Source organism: Moschus berezovskii, chromosome 23 (assembly GCF_049115385.1).
Source record: "Moschus berezovskii isolate FMDL1 chromosome 23, NW_MosBer_1.0, whole genome shotgun sequence".
NCBI classification, from domain to species: domain Eukaryota; kingdom Metazoa; phylum Chordata; class Mammalia; order Artiodactyla; family Moschidae; genus Moschus; species Moschus berezovskii.
In genome coordinates, this window is record NC_142482.1 from 50,281,753 (window position 1) to 50,297,302 (window position 15,550).

General features: G+C 39.7%; 1 protein-coding gene and 1 non-coding gene across 3 annotated transcripts in view; both read right to left on the reverse strand.

Moving 5' to 3' along the window:
• Positions 1-15,550, reverse strand: part of RNF144B (ring finger protein 144B) — a 158,292-nt gene that overhangs the window by 87,262 nt on the left and 55,480 nt on the right. The window contains exon 1 of one of the 2 annotated variants that reach the window (XM_088831344.1): positions 14,122-14,141. The exons of the other annotated variant lie outside the window; for it this stretch is intronic. The gene's annotated coding sequence lies outside the window, so the exon portion shown is untranslated. Of the gene's footprint in view, positions 1-14,121; positions 14,142-15,550 lie in introns of those variants that run through there. 2 annotated transcript variants of the gene reach the window in all.
• TRNAT-UGU (transfer RNA threonine (anticodon UGU)) lies at positions 10,990-11,061 on the reverse strand. Its single transcript has one exon. It is a non-coding gene; the product is annotated as a tRNA-Thr (tRNA).

Sequence of the window (15,550 nt, forward strand, 5' to 3'; positions counted from 1 at the left end):
AGAGTTCTAAATGACAGGTTATGACCAGTATTTTTGGAAATGATTTTCAAGTATTATTAGTAGGGGGGTGTGTGTGTGTGCTCAGTTGCTCAGTTGGGAGGACGAATCTTCTAGCGGGGGAGGAAAGGAAGAAGGACAAGGGAGATAAGATGGTAAGAGAACACACAGCAGGGTCCCAAAAAATAGAACTGAAGGATATTTGAGCTTGAAAAGTCCTTCTAGCTAGTTTAGTCCAGGCATTTAGCTTTAAAGATGAGGAGACTAATGTTCAGGGAGACTTAAGTGGTCGACTTCAACCAGGTATGGGCAGACCTGGAATGAGACCTAAATTTGTGTGAGATGAAATAGGTATTTGTTAATGAAAACTGCCCGACAGGTGTCTAACTTCAAATTTATCATTTACCAGTGTAAATGCTTTAGCAGACCCCAGATAGCCAAAGCAATTTTGTGAAAGAGCTAAGCTGGAGGAAATCACATCTCCTGACTTCAAACTATATTACAAAGTTATAGTAATCAAAACTCTTTCAGATCTGCCTATCATAGGTTCTGAGATAATCAATCTCAAGGTATTTTCTTGGTGTAGTGAACATTATTGATGGACAAGAATCAGGAAAGATAAACAAAGCGCCTTTTAAGAGGTTACTTTATTCATCAATGCCAGTACAAAACTTTGGTGCCTTAAACCAAAGTTCAATACAGAGTCCACTTTTTCAGTTACCATGCAATTAAGCTATAATCTCTTGTCAACAGGATAAGGGAAGAAGCTGCTGCTAATATGAATGAAAATATGGGTTAAGCAATAATCATACTATCTGCTGCTGCAAGTGGCAGATGGGAAGAAAAAATATATTGTGTAAATAAATAATATCAGCATTGATTATTTTCGAGTTTATAAAATCTGCATTCAACTTTTATTAGGACTAATGAACATGTAGAACACTATAGTATTATGTGAATAACTCTTTCAGATCTGGAATAAAATATCTAAGACCAAATGTAACTAAGGAGGTGAAAGATTTATATACTCAAACCACAAGACACTGATAAAAGAAAATGAAGAAGGCAAAAATAAGTAGAAAGACATTCCATGCTCACAGACTGGAAGAATTAATATTGTTAGGATGTCCATCCTACCCAAAGCAGTCTAACAAATTCAATGCAATCCTATCAAAATTTCAATGGCATTTTTTCATATAAATAGGACAAACAATCCCAAAATTTGTATGGAACTACCAAAGACCCCAGATAGCCAAAGGAATTTTGTGAAAGAACAAAGCTGGGGAAACCACATCTCCTGATTCCAAACTGTATGACAAAGTTACAGTAATCAAAACTCTTTCAGAACTGCCTCATGAATCCACAGTGTGCCCCAGCCTCTCAAGCATGTATTGATCTCCTCCCAGACAAGCTGCTAGATGCTAGGAGGACAGACATAAGTTGGACATGGGCCCTGTCCTCAAAGAGCTTTCAATCCAAGGAAGGAGTCAGACAAGCAAATCAATTATCAGGGTACTATGGTGTGTATGTATGTGACTTAAACATGATGTGCTTTGGAAACACAGAGAAGAAATGAACTAAAGGAAAGGGGTTGGTGAAAAGAATCAAGGGAGATTTCCCTGAGAACATGAATTAAAGCTGACACTTGAAGTAGCCAAGTGGAGAAGGTGGGAAAAGATGAACCAGTCAGAGGCACGAGCCAGTGTAAATGCTTACAGTTGTCAGATTTCGGGTGATGCTTTTCATAATTCAGACACAGCAGATGAGGGCAGAATTAGAGTGAGGGTTTGAACTAATGTAGTGGCAAATGGCATGGTAAAGAAAGGAACAAATGAAGGAAGATCTCAGAAACAGAACTGAATGGGACCTGATACCTGATTGGATGTAGGGGATGAGGGAGAAAGAAGAGCCCAGGCTGCTTAAAGCAGCCATAAAGGATGGCTTTCCTTATGCCATCATTAAGGAAAATGATTTAAAACCTGTAAAACCTGAGGTGTCTCTAGGACTTGTCCAATAAGCCATCAACAGAGATCAGAGTGGAGGGTCTTTTAGGAATTACCATCATTTAGGTGGTGACCACAGACATAGATTAACAAGAGCTGAGATCACCCACAAAAGGTAGCATGCTGTAGAGCGACAAAGGGACTTTCCACACACACACCAACTGTCACCCACTCATCATTACGTAACTTTAAACAAGCTATTTAACATATTCAAAACTCTGTCGTGTCCGACTCTTTGCGACCCTATGGACTATACAGTCCATGGAATTCTCCAGGCCAGAACGCTGGAGTGGATAGCCTTTCTCTTCTCCAGGGGATCTTCCCAACCCAGGTTTCCACACTGCAGACAGATTCTTTACCAGCTGAGCCACACAAGGGAAGCTCAAGAATACTGGAGTGGGTAGCCTATCCCTTCTCCAGCAGATCTTCCCAACCCAGGAAGCGAACCAGGGTGTCCTGCATTGCAGGTGGATCCTTTACCAACTGAGCTATCAGGGAAGCCCTCAAACAAGATATTTCACATATTCAAAACTCAGTTTGTTCATGCATAAGAGAGGAATGACGATACTCATCTCACAGGTTGTGGTGAGACTCAGTGAGAGGTTTGCAAAGTAGCTAGCACAGTGTCTGATGGCGTTATATGAGTCTCGAAGGTGGGGTAGTGAATGTCACTTCCTGGAACTGTGCAGTACACAACCTGCTCAGCTGTGCAGCATGGCCCTGCCCTGAAACACAATAGGAACTCACTCAGTGTTGTTAAGTGTTATTAATCTTAAGAGGAAGGAGAAAGGAGAGAAAAAAAGAAAAAATTCAAAAAAGAGAACCCATAGAAACACCAGTATTTATAAGGTAGGTAAAAGAAGAGTCCTCATATAAACCTAAGAAGGAGCTGCTTCATTTAGACTACAAAAGTAGATGTAATATGTGATATCTCAGACTGAGAAGTAACATCCAGCCTCTGCAATCTACAAAAACACTTTTTATCTTTCTGAGCAACAATAAACACAATACTATAAATTGTTCACCAGAGTTTGCAGTCATGTTGACCTTCACCACAATAGTGAATTTCCTAATCTGAATTACAGAATTGCCTATGTTGTGGCTGTCGTTCAGTTGCTAAGTCTTGTCTGACAATCTTTGTGACCCCAGGCAAACAAAATCTTGACATTAATGGTAAGTAATTCAAACTGTAGGAATTGTATTAACTTGTAACATACCTAAAGTCATGTAAAAGCAAGACCAAAGTAAATCTAAAGCATACTTAGCCCAAAAAAACAGATATAGAAATATACATATTAGATTACTAGATATGTATAAGATACTTGCATAATATATTATATAATATGTAATATATATATATATACACATAAAACACACACTCTAGTCCCATATAATAAGGAAATCATTTTGTTTTTAGAAAATTAATTAAAGAAAAATTAGATTCATTCTGATGCTACCGAAATTACTCTTTTCACCTACTTTGCTCTATTAGTAACAGCCACCTTAGTCTTGACATCCTGATTACATGCTGCATTAAAACTTTATTTTTTTATTGAAGGATAACTGTTTTACAGAATTTTGTTGTTTTCTGTCAAACCTCAACATGAATCAGCTACAGGTATACATATATCCCCTCCCTTTTGAAACTCCCTTCCATCTCCCACCCCATCCCACCCCTCTAGATTGATAAAGAGCCCCGTTTGAGTTTCCTGAACCATAAAGCAAATTCCTGTTGGCTACATATTTTACATATGGTAGTATAAGTTTTCACATTACTCTTTCCATACATCTCACCCTCTCCTCCCCTCTCCCCATGTCCATAAGTCTATTCTTTATGTCTGTTTCTCCACTGCTGCCCTGTAAATAGATTCTTCAGAACCATTTTTCTAGATTCTGTATATATGCATTCAGTTCAGTTCAGTTCAGTCGCTCAGTTGTGACCAACTCTTTGCAACCCCATGAATCACAGAACACCAGGCCTCCCTGTCCATCACCAACTCCCAGAGTACACTCAAACTCATGTCCATCGAGTCGGTGATGCCATCCAGCCATCTCATCCTCTGTTGTCCCCTTCTCCTCCCGCCCCCAATCCTTCCCAGCATCAGAGTCTTTTCCAATGAGTCAACTCTTCACATGAGGTGGTCAAAGTATTGCAGTTTCAGCTTTAGCATCAGTCCTTCCAATGAACACCCAGGACTGATCTCCTTTAGAATGGACTGGTTGGATCTCCTTGCAGTCCAAGGGACTCTCAAGAGTCTTCTCCAACACCACAGTTCAAAAGCATCAATTCTTCGGCGATCAGCTTTCTTCACAGTCCAACTCTCACATCCATACATGACCATGGGAAAAACCATTGCCTTGACTAGACGGACCTTGGTTGGCAAAGTAATGTCTCTGCTTTTTAATATGCTATCTAGGTTGGTCATAACTTTCCTTCCAAGGAGTAAGCGTCTTTTAATTTCATGGCTGCAATCAGCATCTGCAGTGATTTTGCAGCCCAAAAAATAAAGTCTGACACCGCTTCCACTGTTCCCCCATCTATTTCCCATGAAGTGATGGGACCAGATGCCATGATCTTTGTTTTCTGAATGTTGAGCTTCAAGCCAACCTTTTCACTCTCCTATTTCACTTTCATCAAGAGGCTTTTGAGTTCCTCTTCACTTTCTGCCATAAGGATGGTGTCATCTGCATATCTGAGGTTATTGATATTTCTCCCGGCAATCTTGATTCCAGCTTGTGCTTCTTCCAGCCCAGCATTCCTCATGATGTACACTGCATATAAGTTATATAAGCAGGGTGACAATATACAGCCTTGACATACTCCTTTCCCAATTTGGAACCAGCCTGTTGTTCCATGTCCAGTTCTAACTGTAGCTTCCTGACCTGCATACAGGTTTCTCAAGAGGCAGGTCAGGTGGTCTGGGATTCCCATCTCTTTCAGAATGTTCCACAGTTTATTGTGATCCACACAGTCAAAGGCTTTGGCATAGTCAATGAAGCAGAAATAGATGTTTTTCTGGAACTCTCTTGCTTTCTCCATGATCCAGCAGATGTTGGCAATTTGATCTCTGGTTCCTCTGCCTTTTCTAAAACCTGCTTGAACATCTGGAAGTTCACGGTTCACGTACTGCTGAAGCCTGGCTTGGAGAATTTTGAGCATGACTTTACTAGCGTGTGAGATGAGCACAATTGTGTGGTAGTTTTAGCATTCTTTGGCATTGCCTTTCTTTGGGATTGGGATGAAGACTGACCTTTTCCAGTCCCATGGCCACTGCTGAGTTTTCCAAATTTGCTGGCATATTGAGTGCAGCACTTTCAGAGCATCATCTTTCAGGATTTGAAGTAGCTCAGCTGGAATTCCATCACCTCCACTAGCTTTGTTCATAGTGATACTTTCTAAGGCCCACTTGACTTCACATTCCAAGATGTCTGGCTCTAGGTGAGTGATCACGCCGTTGTGATCATCTTGGTCGTGAAGATCTTTTTTGTACAGTTCTTCTGTGTATTCTTGCCACCTCTTCTTAATCTCTTCTGCTTCTGTTAGGTCCACACCATTTCTGTCCTTTATCGAGCCCATCTTTGCATGAAATGTTCCCTTGGTATTTCTAATCTTCTATTAGAATACGATATTTATCTTTTTCTTTCTGACTCACTTCACTCTGTATAATAGGTTCTAGGTTCATCCACCTCATCAGAACTGACTCAAAGGTGTTCCTTCTTATGGCTGAGTAATATTCCATTGTGGATATGTATCGCAACTTCTTTATCCATTCATCTGTCGATGGACATCTTGGTTGCTTCCATGTTCTATTGTAAATAGTGCTGCAATGAACAATGGGATACATGTCTTTTTCAATTTTGGTTTCTTCAGGGTATATGCCTAGATTAAAACTTTTTAAAAAATTTTGTTAATGATTTGATCAGTTTTAATAAACCAGATGAAAGAACACAGTATTGGGAAACCAACTTCTGCAAGAGGTGTAATTCTCTCTACAGGAGAAAAATTTAATCCAAAGGTCATGGTATTCTGCCACTGAAAGTTTGGTTACTTGTCATTTCCAAAGACCTACCAATTTCATTCACGTTTTTCTGTTGGCTCTAACAGGGCTCATCTTTCAACATTTATTGGCAGTACCGAATATAGAACTAAGAATAAGACATAATACAAAATAAGGCTAAGAACATTACAAAATATGAAAAAAAAAAAAACTATGCCAGAGATTTGTTCAGGGTGACATGGTGGTCAAACTATTGATACATGGAAAGTCAAAATACGACCCAGAAATGATTGCCCAGTTATGCCTGCCTTGATAACAAAAGTTTTCAAAAAGTTGGAGACATGTCATTTTGGTTCTATTTCATACATACAAGAGCATCTCAAAATCAGCTGGGCCACAATAAGAGAAACCTGACTAGAATGACCATCATCAAAAAATATACAAATAGTAAATGCCAGAGAGGGTGTGGAGAAAAGGGAACCCTCCTACAGTGTTAGTAGGAATGTAAACTGGTACAACCACTATGGAGAATAATATGGAAGTACCTTAGAAACTAAAAACAGAACTACCATATCATCCAGCAATACCACTCCTAGGCATATATGCAGAGATCATCACAATTCAAAAGGATATATATATCCCAGTGTTCACCGCAACACTACGTACAATAGTGAAGTCACAGGAGCAGCCTAAATGTTCATGGACAGATGAACAGGTAAAGAGTATGCAGTACATGTATACAGTGGAATATTACTCAGCCATAAAAAGGAATGAAATCATGCCATTTGCAGCAACATGGATGGACATAGAGATTATCACACTAAAGTCAGTCAGACAGAGAAAGACAAATATCATATGATACCATTACATGTGGTGGAATCTAAAAATGTCATCCACATGAATTTTGTATGATATAAATCTATTTACAAAGGAGAAACAGACTCACAGATTTAGAGAACAAACTTATGGTTACTGGTGCAAAGGAGCAAGGGAAAGGATATTAGGGACTTTGGGACAGATATGTACACACTGCTATATTTAAAATGGATAACCAACAAGAAACTACTGTATAGCACAGGGAACTCTGCTCAAAGTTATAAGACAGCCTGGATGAGAGGGGAGTTTGGGGGAGAATGGATACATGTATATGGATGGCTGAATTGCTTTGCTGTACACCTGAAACTATCCCAACATTATTAATCGGCTATACTCCAATATAAAATTTAAAGTTTATAAGTAATAATAAATTGAAAAAAAGAAACAAATGTACTACTTAATTTTTCATTAAACTTTGCATTCCTTTAGCTCATTTTCTGCCAAAGGGAATTATCCCACAATAAATGTTAAAGTTTTCAACAACAAAATAAATAGCTATGGATTTGCACCCTATAAAAGTGACAAAACTACTGTGTCAGGGGCAGTCAGGCTTTCTACACTCGCCACCCACCCTATCAGCAGTCAGCCTGGCAGCTTCATGCTTTTCATAGGCCACAGTGGGGGTCTGGGCACAAGTGGTCTGCTAAGGAGGTGACAGGGTGAGCAGCGCCAAGTTCTCCTCCCACTCCCTGAAGACTGGACTGAGTTGTTCTCAGCCACCAACGCTGGAACGTCTTTCATTTTCTCAGTGAGTGCTTTGAACACTGTTCTCCAGAGGGAGGCATAAGTTGTATTTGGAGAGAATTGGTGGGGAAGACAGGGTTATATGCGCCATCTTTCACATTTAAACACGTGTTAAAGTGCAAACACTCTTTTCAACATATACATCTCACATGCTATGCGAGGAGACGAGTAAATCCTGAAGTTATAAGGTGGAGGACTTCTACCTTGTTTTATTTTGAGGTTGTTCAGTCGCTAAGTCATGTCCAACTTTTCAAAATCCCATGGACTGAAAAACACCAGACTTCTCTGCCGTCCTCTGTCTCCTGGAGTTTGTTCAAATTCATGTCCATTGAGTCAGTGATGCTGTCGAACCACCTCATCCTCTCATCTTATTTTAGTGCATTTAAAAATAACATTTCCTTAAAGCCCAGAACCAATGCCAAATGGGAAACAACAAGCAGCACAAACTGGAAATTCTATAGTAATTATCTGTTTAAAATTTCTATATGAGTCAATATCAACCTTTTATGTTTCCCTTATAAAAATGTCCATTTCTTCAGTATTTTCAATTTGTTTCTATTGAGTTTTGTGCATAGTCTTCATGTATAATTCGCATAATTTCTCCAGCGTCCCTGCTTTATGTGGTTGTGTCTGTTTCCTCATTCCTGTGTACGTTTTTTCCAGTTTTTTAAATCTTATTTAGCCTTTTCCTCTATTTTTTTCTTCATTACATTAATTCCAACTTTTAAAACTTTATCAGTTCTTTAATAAGTTTTCCTTTGAGTAAAGTTTTGGGTATATGCTATGCCCTAAAAATTTGGATATGTGCAATTTTTATTGCTTTCTCTTTATTCTTTTATCAAAGGTTTATTTGGGAGAGTTTCTTAGTTTCCCAGTGGTTGGGGGGGGTGCCATCTTTTTATTATTAATTTCTAATTTAATTGACTTGTGATTAAGGAATGTGATCTAAAAATAACTCTACTTTTGATATTTCTTATAGTTTTACTTTGTTTTAGGCCAATTTAATAATTCTATTTCTAATCATTGGCGTTTGGAAAATTGCACGTCTCCAAAGAAATGCTCCCTGAAAGAGGACTTGGTGATGTAACTAGGTAACCTGCACTGCTCACCTAAAATCTAACCCCCAGACAATGGCTCATGTTGCAAAAGAATTCTCACTTGCAAATCTGGAACTGTTACATCTCTAAGTAGAAAACAAGGCAACTAATTATTTTTAAAAGGAAGATGGATTGTACCAGCTTGGAATTTAATCAAAACAAAACTCAAAAAACTCAAAGACATACAATACTCCTGAATGGTGCCCAGCAAGCACCTCATTCAAGTTTTTATTTTCCAACCTGGCATCTCAATTTTTCCTCTGCATTAGTAAACATTCATAAGCATCAGGCAAACCCTCTGTCCTTCAAATCCAAGAGAAACACATTTGTCTTGCACGTCAAGAGTGCCTGGCCGTGATTCACTGAAACCTGGACACGAAAGGGGTTAGAAGTATTTCTAATGCAAGCATCTGCTAAAATATTTAGTCCCACCAACGCTTTGAAGACTCTGTACTCAAATCAAATCTTGGCGATCTAAGACACAAACAATGAGCATGTTTAAGGGAGGAAATCTTGTTTAAAAACACCAAGGAAATTCCAAACTTTTACAAAAGAACCAGCTAATATTTCAGCAAAGATACACTTGCAGGCAGGCTGTTGTATTAAAAGTTTCTCCTGAAAGTTCATAAAGGTAAAGTAAAAACTCCCTCAGGCCTGGTGTATTTGAGGAAGGAATAGATTATATCATTGAGAATCTACTGTGTACCAGGCAAGGTACTTGGTACTAAACATTTTGCATATATTATCTCTTTGAACCTTCACAAAAGTCATCACTATAGAAAATAATCTTATTGCAGAAAACAATCTTATGTACCTGCATTTTTAAATGATTGGTAATGGATATACAGGAAAGACTCATTAAAACATAGATTCAGCTACAAAGTTCTCTCATGACATAGTCCATTTAGAGTTAAAGACTCTAATATTTTTACCTCTAAGTTGAGAAGAGTCCCCTAAAACTTCTAAGATTTCAGTTTGTGATTTCAGCAAACTTTTGTCTTAAACACGGACAAATATGCTCATCCATTTACCTTCAAATAATTGTTGTGCAAAAATTAATTAAATAATAAGTCATCTAATCAAATGACCTCATGAGATCTAATCCCAGCTGGTATTAACCGATTGACCCAGTGGATCACAGAGGTAATTCTGGTTAATAACCTAAACAATTTTAATTGGCACAAAGTTCAAAGTAACACGCAATCTATCTACCCTTCCAGATTCATCTTCTGCCCATTTCACTTTGCATCTAAATTCCAGCCCTGCTAAGCTATTTTCAGGCACATGGAATTTCCCAAGCCCAGACAATTCTTCCCCACCCCTTTCACCTGATGAAGAACTCCTCATTTACCAAAATATCACCCAAGGTGTACCTTTTCTGGGACCCCACTCCATCTACCTACCTTCTCCCCCACCTTGATAGATGGCCACCTCTGGTCTTCCTCCCTTAGTATGAGGATCTTACCCTTTTATAACATTCATTCTTTTATTCAGTAAATATGTATTAAGCTCCTATTATTGACCTGGTTCTTTATTAAGTGCTGAGACTACACAGGTAAATAAGCCTTCAGGTGGTGTAAGAAAAGACACACACCTATGCGAGTGAGAGCAGTGCCGGTCGGATCCAGGAAGGCAGCTGTGTGAGCCCTGCCCTGTAGCAGAGGAGGGACCGTGAGGGTAGAAGTGTGAGAATCCAACAGGGAGGAGGTTGAGGAAAAGAAATTGCGTGAGTACGTGTAGAAAGATGGACAACAGATAAGCTTTGCTGATGGCAGAAAATTGTTCCAGCAGAGGCATTTGATTAATAAACCGAAAATGACTCACTTGCAAAACTTGTTCAAGCTATTAAAAAAGCAAAAGATAATCATAGAAAGTCAACCCTAATTTTACTCCTAATTGTTGTTAATATCCAGGGCTTTCTTAAACTCAAAAAGGCTTATTAGTGATATGTTAAAACTTTCAAATTTTATCTAAAAACAAAAGTATTTAGAGTACAGTTGCTTTACGATGTTGTGTGAGTTTCAATTGTACAGCAAAGTCAATCAATTATATGTGTGCGTGCTAAGTCAAGTCATGTCCGACTCGTTGCGACCCCATGAACTGTAGCCCACCAGGCTCCTCTGTCCATGGGCTTCTCCAGGCAAGAATACTGGAGTGGGTAGCCATTCCCTTCTCCAGTGGATCTTTCCAACTCAGGGATCGAACCTAGGTCTCCTGCACTGCAGGCAGATTTTTTACTCTCTGAGGCACCAGGGAAGCCAAAACGGAAAGATGTGGAGATGCCAAGGATTGAACCTGGGACCTCATACACACAAAGCATGCGCTCTAGCACTGAGCTACATCCCCTAGTCTATAAACATATATCCACTCTTTTTTAGATTTCCTTCTCATTCAGGTCATCACAGATCACAGATCATTGAGTAGAGTTCCCTGAGCTATACAGTAGGTTCTCATTAGTTATCTGTTGTGTTCTTGCCTGGAGAATCCCAGGGACGGGGGAGCCTGGTGGGCTTCTGTCTACGGGGTCACACAGAGTCGGACACGACTGAAGTGACTTAGCAGCAGCAGCAGCAGTGTTTATATGTCAATAAAAGGGTATATGTAACTGCTCTGATAGGCATTAGTGAATAAAGAAACCGTTCCATCGTGTGAGATGTTAACATAGAAAACTGAGAAATGGGTAAGCAGGGGAGACTCACTCACCTTTCCTTGTCAGGATGACAATGAAACAAGACAAATGGTATAAACATGGGTGCAAGGCTCCTAGACCATTCTATTGGGATTAGGGGGCCCTTGTCAAGAATCTGTTTCCTTTCCATGACCTAACGTACACACACACACACACACTCCTTGGTTTGGAGAATCATCAGTCCAAAAAACTGTATGCTCTTTGACCAACAGAGGCAAAACTTCCCAGAGTGACCAGTGTAATGACACATTGTTACTTAAGTTCTAAAAAAAAGAACTTCCAAACTTTTTAACCTGCAGGTTTTATATATACTCCTATAGGATCTTGGACAACATAGCACCTGCAGTACTTACCTCTAGCTACCAAAATGGAAATGAGGAAGCAGAAATCCGATACCATCATCCTCAAAAGAACATGGTAGACTTGGGTGGCCGCCTGCCTGTTCATGCTGACTGTTTCAGTTTAACAGTTCAGGTGGCTCCAGATGTTCCTTTGACATCAGCTTATGCCTGATTATTATCAGAAAACATGGTAGCAATAAAATGCCCTGAAGAAGCAAAGTCATTGTAAGCCGCATCATGCCCTGAATCGTGCTATCCTTGATTTCACACCGCATTCAAGAAAGATCAAGTGGTCAACCATACTCCCATAAAAAATATTTTAAATTATTATGTTATACACCTGCAACCAATATAATGTGATATGTCAGTTATCTCTCAGAATGAATGAATGAAAGAACAGAAAACCAAACAAAAGATGAAATGACAATGGCATGTACTTTAGTTCCTCTTTTCTGCAAGGACTGAATAAAAAGCCTTGAGCACAATATCCTAGGTTAAGAACAAATAAATCTTTAAACAAATGAATCCTTGCTACAATATATTATAAACTATTTCATTATAGAGGAAGATAGTTCTAACCTCTAAGAACTAATCAAAACCTAGGTTGCCATAGCAATGTGACTTCATCTGAGCGCCTTCACAAATATCCTCTCATTGAAAACACACAACCACCTTTCAGCTGAAATGGTATCATTCCCCTTTAACAGATGAGAAAACTGAGCACTGAAAAGTGAGCGGCCTCTCCTGGGGTCCAAGAGGCCGTTACTGTTACAACAAGAACTGGAACCTAATAACCTCGTCAAGTGATCTTCGTCAAGCACCCTTGCTTCCCGAAATAAACTTGTATGTGAAATCAAGCTCCCCTTGTTCTCAAACTGGAATCTTTTTTGGAAAGAGGACAAAAATGGAAGGCTGACATAAAATGTTTAATTCTATTTTTAAATCTTTACTTTGGGCAAAAATCCAGGTGTTATGCCAAAACAAATTAGACAATACTTCTAGCTTAGCAAAAGCTCCATCTCGACCAAGAAGAAAAATAGAAAACGTACACTGAAAGGAAAGTTCAGAAACTGAGTGTATTACTTCTCAGCAGTAGCCTTCTGCAAGAAGGAAGGGGCAAGTTTCCTGGAAGAGTGAAGAGTCAAAGAGGGTGACTCAAAAGACTATTTTAGTATGAGATCCTGTTTCACCCTTGCTGTCTATCTGTTTTGCTGAGAATGTAAAGCTGTCTAAGTCCAAGCCAAAAAAGAGAAAGAAATCATCTGTTAAAGCCACGTATGCAGGAGCGCCATGAAGACACAGTGCTGACCTAACACGGCCATGCCATTAGAGGCCAGTGCATACCTTCCGCTACCTGGCTGGACTTCTGTGCAATCACATTGCTTCTTCCCAGGGAGGGGGCTTCAGGAATTCAGCTAAACCAATGGGGAATACTGTAAAATTCATTATTAATTTACTGCAGGCTAGTTGAAGGCAAAGAACAACTCAACTGCATATGACAAAAACTAGTTAATAAATATTTTACACACAGGTACCGACTAATGACAACACCTATTTATCAAATGTTGCAGTTATCCTTCTCCTTCTACACCTCCACCACCACCCCCTTCACTTTTCGATCTTTCTTATGAGAGTCACAAAGGACACCAAACTCACCAATTTCCACCCTCCCCTCCCTTTTGTGCCATCGAGTACCCCTGGCATCCTTCAATACCTAGAGCCCACACCTACTGTTCACCTATACACCTCCTTGGTTTCTCCTTTCCTTTTTGAGAGTGAGAAAAAACAGGGAGGTCCACAGAGAATCAAACTAGAGAAATGCAGGGGAATTGATATTCAGGAAGCTAGCAATTTCAGAGCTTTAGACACAGAAGAGTTCAGACTCTCACTTGAAGGGCAAGGAAACCATTTCAGCAGTGTTGTAGACCAAATGATCATTTATAGTTTGGCTAGAGATGGAAACTAGCAAGTGTAATATTGTTTCCATAGTAAAGTGAGTTCCAAATTCTAAACCACTGATCTGCAAAGAAACTTTTGGAACACTTAATATTCATAAGTTTGGGCTGCCTACCAAAAAAAATGTAACAATCAATGTTTCCCCCTGAGTTGTTCTTTATAGCTACAGAAGAATATATAGAATGTATACACATGCATAACTGGATGCTGAGATTTGACCTCCTTCCTTAGAAGCTGCTCCAAATGGGAAAAGAGTCGGTGGCCATTGGTGCCCTAAGAGTCCCAGGTGAATGTATTCTTCTCACTGTGCTCAGTGAGAGAAATGGAACTCACTTCTTGATAATTAGTGACTACAGGGGGAAGGACACTCAGCATTAAAGAGACAGTAAAGACAATAGGTTGGAAGACAGTTTTACTCACTTTACACTGGCAGAGAGTCAGTGGAATTGTTGCCATTGCAGCTTAAGGCAGAAGCTGAGTTCCAAGGAGGCATGTAGTTTCTTCTGAGCAGAAACTATAAACGTACTCCAATGTAACAGTGTGTGTGCATGTGTGTGTGTGTGTGTGCATGCGCGCGGTGTAGAACCAATTGAGCTGTAAAGAACAAGATTAGGGGACAATGATGATGTACCTCAAAACAGGATGATCACTGATATGTATACTGGCCAAGCCTACTCTAGTCCTAATTTCTCTTCAAAGAGCTATAATCATGGGTCGAAGCTGAAGGGGAACTTTTAGACTTTCCCGTGTAACAATTAGAGTACCCTGAATCAGTTGTAGTCAAATGATGTGAGTGAGAAAAGACCAGAGTCAGACATTCCTACCAGCAAAGGATGGTGTCTCCAAACCCCATGGCAGCCAGGTTTGGATGATGTAATTCTACCTCCTTTAGCTAAAAGCTGATTGGGCCCAGAATGGATGGGTGTCTGAAGCAGAGCCAATCAGATTCTCTCTATCAGGCATGTGGAATGTGGATTCAGGGACAGATATCTCTCTGCTTGGCTGAAACCATATGGAAGCCATAGTCCATCATGTATATGAACAGAACCAACCAGAGAGGAAACAATAAAGCAGGTGTGCAAGAGAGGAAGAAAGAAAAGAGCCAGGGAAAGAAAATGAAGATTTTCCAGTTCCCAGTTCCAGTTTCTTTCAGAAGCCAGCTGCATTCCTATCTTTTTTGAGTTCCTTAAGACATGCCTTGTCCTTATAATAATTTTTTCCTTTCTGTTAAAGCTAGCCCAAATTTATTTCAGTTATTTGACATCAGAAACACCTTGGTTAAACCACATTCAGTTCAGTTCAGTTCCGTTCAGTCGCTCAGTCATGTCCGACTCTTTGCAACCCCATGAATCACAAAGCAAATCATCATACCAGGAAAAAAACATAGACTTTTTAATCTGTCAATGCTGAATCCAAATCTTAGCTCCACTGAGTATTAGGTGTCTCATCTAGAGGAAGTTTCCAGACCTCTCTGAGGCTTGGTCTCAGATAACTGTCGTGTACAGTCTTTGTGAAAATCAGAAAATCACACACAGAGCCTATGGACAGCACAGACTACATGATAACTTCCAGTAGAATGCACTGGAGCAGCAGTCATGATGGCAGTAGTGGTATGGCCATGGGTATGGAGGGTTATATAAAAAACCAGAATTACAGACACAGAAAGATACTTTTCTTAAATTCTTTACTTGACAAAATAACTCAATCCAACCCAAGTTTCTTTTCTTTTTTTGGCCCATCAAGCAGCTTGCAGATCTTAGTTCCCCAACCAGGGATCAAACCTGAGCCCTTTGTCCTGTCCTAAACACTGGGCCACCAGGAATTCCTGTCAACTCAAGTTTCTTTACTG